The sequence below is a fragment of the Onychomys torridus genome, chromosome 1 (assembly GCF_903995425.1).
Source record: "Onychomys torridus chromosome 1, mOncTor1.1, whole genome shotgun sequence".
Lineage (NCBI taxonomy): Eukaryota > Metazoa > Chordata > Mammalia > Rodentia > Cricetidae > Onychomys > Onychomys torridus.
Window position 1 is genome coordinate 152,121,970 of NC_050443.1, and position 5,799 is coordinate 152,127,768.

Genomic DNA, 5,799 nt, shown 5'->3' on the forward strand with positions numbered 1-5,799 from the left:
GTTAAGCCTGCTGGGAAATAGTTGTTATCAAGATGTTGTAGCATGAATCTTAGAAGGTCTTAATAAAATAAACCTGAGGCAGGTATTGAGGTGAATGCTGGAAGCTCACAGAGACAGAACAAACCACAGCTACCTCACCTCGCCAGTTCTTCAGCTGGTCTTCTTTCCTCAGACTGCAAGCTTCTGTGTCCTCATTCCAATGGCTCTCAGCTGAACTGCTGCTCCAATCCTAAATGCTTAACCAGCCAAAATGTTTAACCAGCCAAATGCTTAACTAGCTCTGGTCCTCATGCCTCATACATATTTCTCTTTCTGCCTTCACTCCCTGGGATTAAAGGCCTGCTTTCTGTAATTAAAGACGTGTGTCTCCATGCTGGTTTTTTCCTTGAACACACAGAGATCCACCTAGCTCTGCCTCCCAAGTGCTGGGATTAAAGGCGAGCACCACCACCACCCAGCTTCTGCTATGACTAGCTCTGACCCATTTTCTAGCCACCATTTTTGGCTCTGTATCTAGTGACTCTCTGTTCTCTGACCCCAGATAAATTTATTAGGGTGCACAATATTTTGGGGAACACAATACCACCACAAGATGTAGAAAATGTCTTAGAGTGAACTCAGATTATTGGATGTTCATTATGCTCACACATGACACTCCTTAAAGTTGGCCGTATCTTCTAATAAGACTCTTAGAAATAACTGTATACATATCAAAGGACAAGATGGATGTCATTAAAAGTAAGTAACCTCGCTATTCAAAATAGCCACCCATTCATCCCTTCACGTTTCACGAAAATTTAAATAAATTTATGCCACTGTGCAAAAAAATTCACAAGAAGTTCTGTGTTAGTTGGCCTAAATGATGAAGATTGGTATTTGGAGTCTTCTCTCGGAACTGTCTGATCACTTAACCAAAGGCTTTGTGATGTAACTGAAGAGTGAGGATGAGAGGAACAGTGACAATAGGACGACAAGGCAGGGGTTGGAGAGAAAGACAGCGGCCATTCTCATAAACCAGCACTTGTGAGAACTGAAGGACCTCGTTTTGTCACCATCGCTCGATGGTGTTTCATTTGTTTTCATAATACCACAAACATCCCACTGATGTTTTTAGAATTTACAAAAACCATGATTTCAGAAGCACAAATATTGGTAATAAAAATGTACGTTGTTTTCAAACTCACCTGGCTACTTTCTACAGAGATTCTTATTAAAGTATTATTCTGTGAACAATGATGTAAAGTCACACGTTTTTAAAAATTAAATGTTTACCTCTATCATAGAAGAGACAGAGCCCAGAGACAGGCTACCCACTCTGCCCTGCTTTTCTGCTCTGAAACAAACACAGTTTGGAATATTCTCTCCTTTCGTTTTTTCCTAATATTGAGGCCACCAAGGAGAAGAAAAAAAGAAAGACACACCTTAGTAAAACATATTCTATACAATAAAATCAAGGTGGGAAACTTTAATTAAAAACTGCTGTCTTTAAGCTAGAATGAACTTCGCTTATGGATATATCCCTTGTGAATTGAAATCAGTCAAGTTTGAAATCCCAGAGCATATACTCACTGCCACCAAATGTGAAGCCTTCAGGTTTCCCGGTGTAAAGGGAATTATAAGTTTCTTTTTCCCTTAGTGTTCCAATAAATATTGGTGTGAATGTGGTTTTTGGATGACCTTTCCTTATCTTAAAATGTGTTAGTTATTTTTGTAGTTAACTCTGATATTTTTTAATACAAAATCAGATATTATGTAAGTTCTCAGGATGAGCATGGTTATTAAACATCCTCCACGCCTCATTAGGTCTATGATGTACCAATTGATAAAACTCTTCCTCCTCACATCCTGCTTTCCTGAATGATCCCTATTGTAACTGTCATGAATGCCCTCTTTTTCTGTTTTATGTAAGAGAATCATTGCTGCTGCTGATATATCTTTGTTACAATCATAAAGATGACCTTCTGGTGGATTTAGAAGGTTTTATGGTCAATAATTTTATCACAAGCTTTTAGAGTTTGTTGTTGATAGTTATAAAATGATTCACAATAAGCCTTGCAAATGTGAACAGACACAAAATTTAAGGCTTTTTTTTTTTCTTTCCATGACTGAAATAAGTGCAAAGGACTCTTAAAATCTGGGAACTATCTTAGTAGCCCAACATGCATGAAAACACTCATGCATTTCTTAGGAATAATCACAACTCAAAGGATAAAACTAAGAGCTAGAATAGCAAAGTCTTATGGAAATGCCAACAAATTAAATTCTTATTTTTTATATAAACTGACATGACCTCTTAAGTTATGTCATAATGGCATTATTCACTAAAAATTAGATTGAAATGTTTCTACTCCTGTATTCCTAAATACCTTCTTTTTGTGCCACCTGGCACTGTGCACTGACATTCATGGCAATACACTGCGGATTATTGAAAAGTCACTCCTAGTATGTGGTTAACAGTAGAAAATACTGGCTTTAGTAGCAAAGCAAAATGGGAACACTGTAGCATAGAGCAGTGAGAGAGTCCATAATTCATTCTGTAGATCTTACATTACAGGAGGATGTTCTCTTTCTAGACCAACAGTACAACTAAAAATGGTTAGAACCATGGTTTCAGACAAGAAGGAGACTCAGAACATTTGTCCTGGATTTTCAGTAGAAGATACTTTAAAGAATTGAAAAACAGGGACAAATGCAGAACAAAAACCTTGTAACCGAACCACAGAACACTGGTACTAAATAAATCAAACTACAAACTGTCACCTACATCCTCTGAAAGATAGCAACACAGGATGGATATTCACTTAGTGATAATTTCTAATTACACTTCAAATCCCCATACTAGCACATAAGGAAAAAGAGATTATTAGCTCCAATAAACAAATAAATCAATTCAAAGAGTAAAATGCCCTCATGCCATTATCTTTTGAAATATTGTGCATAGAAAAATAATTATTTGTACATATTTTTCATTTCCCACTGAAAGTTTCATCCTGATGTTAGAAGCAACTCCTATAGAATGCTTTCAGAAAAAAAAAGAAAAACAAGACATAGCTTTGAAGATGGCTGAATGGTTGCTAACTTCTCTGCTGTCCATCACAAATACCTGTCAGTCTCACTTCAGATCTTTCAGATTAGGAGCCCCATGATCTGATACACCCTTAACTCCTTGACAGGATGTTTTGCTCCTAGGTTAACAACTGTGGCTATACATCCCTAAACTCCTTTATGGAGGGTTCTGGAGAAGCTTTCCTGGATATGTAGGTCAGCTGTAATTCCTGGAAAAGTTCAGAGGAAGCAGATGATTTCTGTCACTCTTTTCAGACTCCATGCACTCTATTCTTGTATATATTTATAACTCAGCACAAACACAATGATTCCACCTGCACATGATGCATGAATGATTAATAAACTTCCTCCAGTGATAACTTATAAGGCCTACTATTTGGGGAGAAATATCTAAATATCTAAAGATAAATACATCTTAAATTTATTTAGATAAATACATCTAAACTAAATATATTAAGACTATTGTCTTTTTATATTAATCCTTATACTGGTTTATAAAAAAAAAATCTTAGGAGAAAGCTGATGTATGGCATGCACACACTGAGAAAGAAATGGAGTTCCAACCATCTGCACTGCCTACTGTAGAGCTCAGTATACTGGAATGTATTTGTGTGACACTCTTCCTGGTAAGACATGAATAAATGTCTACTCACCCCATATATAAAACAAATAGAGCAAAGTAATGATACCACCATAGCCCATCTTGGTGAATGCATGAGTTTTACTAAGGTTACTTACAGAACTAACACAAAGACAGCTACATCACCAAAATCCCACAGCATGCATGACAGCTAACAAACCAGGGGTGCACTACACAAATAACAGGCAGCTCCACAGGTTTCAAAGTGTCTTTCTAGGAACCTCAGTTGCTCAGAGTGCAGACAGCTCAGCTGATTTTTGCCTTTTCCGCATGATTCAGTTGGCCTGAAAGTGTCTCTCAGAAGTCCTTATGGCTTATACACAATCAAGAAGTGAGGGACTTAATGAATCTTGTCAGTTTCAGGGATTTTCTGAAGCTTTTGAGTTGTTTATTTCCTGAGTACAAGTTTCCCCTGCAGGAGAGAATGTGTTACCTCCTTTGAGAACAATCTGTCTAGGTAAGTGTCTTGGTCACTGTTCTATTATTGAAAAGAGACACCAGGATCAAGGAAACTCATAAAAGAAAGCATTTAATTGGGGGCTTACTTGCAGTTTTAGAGGCTAATCTGTTATCATTGGGAAGCATGGCAGCATGCAGGAAGACCTGGTGGTGGAGAAGTACCTGAGAGCACTACATCCCAATCTGCAGGCAGCAGGAGGAGAGACACTAGGCCTAGCATAGGCTTTTGAAAACTCAAACCCATCCCCAGTGACACACCTTCTCCAACAAGGACACGCCTACTCCAACAAGATCACACCTCTTAATCCTTATAAGCCTTTTGACAGTTCCATTCCTGGTGGCTAATCACTCAAATACATGAGCCTATGAAGACAATTCTTATTGAAACCACCATATTCCACTCCCTGGCTCCCCTAGGCTTGTAGCTACATAATGCAAAAATACATCCAGCCCCATTTCAAAAGTCCCCATAGTCTATCATAGTCTCAACACTGTTGAAAAGTTCAAATTTCAAAGTCTCAGAATCTAATGGCAATCACTTAAATATAACCCCCTGTAAAATCAAAAGCAGATCACATACTTCCAACATACAATGGCACAGAATATACATTACCCTTCAAAAAGTGGGGGGATAGGACATAGTGATGAAATACTGGACATAAAACCAGCAGGGCAAACTCCAAACCCTGCATCTCCATGTCCAATGCCAAGTGGCTCTTCAGATCTCTAACTCCTCCCAGCTTTGTTAACTGGACACACTTCTTTCTCCTGGGCTGGTTTCACACCTTGTCTGCAGCTCTCCTTGGCAGGTATCCCACAACTCTGGCATCTCCGACACTTTGACATCTCAAATAAAATCCAGGCTTCACCTTCACAGCTTCACAGAATGGCTTCTCTGGGCCCCTATGCATGGATATCCCTGACACATGGCTGCCCCCAGCAGCTTTCCTTGGTCTTGACTCTAAAGCCAGAATCAGATGGCTGGAGCTGCCAAGTCCTGCTGCTTGATGGCAGTGGAACTCAATCCCCTAGTTCAACTACATCTGCATCAGCTTTCTGTTGTTGATGATTTCCTTTACTTCTCAAAGTTTTCTTTAATATCTTTTCTCAATTTGGAAGCTTTGCTCTATGGGATATTGCTCTGAGGCCACCAGTTCTTTTATTCCATTTAGCGTCAGGCTTTTCTTTAAACTTTTTATTTCCTTGAGCACTGACTGGACTTGGCTCCGACATTATATTTTCTCCTCAAACTATACATGTATTTCTTTTAGCCCAGTGTGTTCATTTTCATTATAGATCTACATAAGAGTGATCACTAATAACAAGACACAGCCAAAACTAGGATCTCTTGAAATCCCCTCTGTCAATGTCATTAATCCAAAATTCCTCAATTTAGCCTCAGGCAGATTTTTAGGAGAAAGGCAAAATGTAGACACATGATTTGCCAAAATATCACAAGAATGGTCTCTAAGCTAGCTACCTAGTAATACTCTTCCCCTCTGAAACTTCCTGAGCCAGGCTGTCACAATTTACATTGTTCTCAGCACCACTGTCTTCCATGTTCCTACTAGACTGGCCCAGTAAGCCCAGCAAAGCCCACATACACCAACAAGGAGCATGGTCAGGCTGTCTCA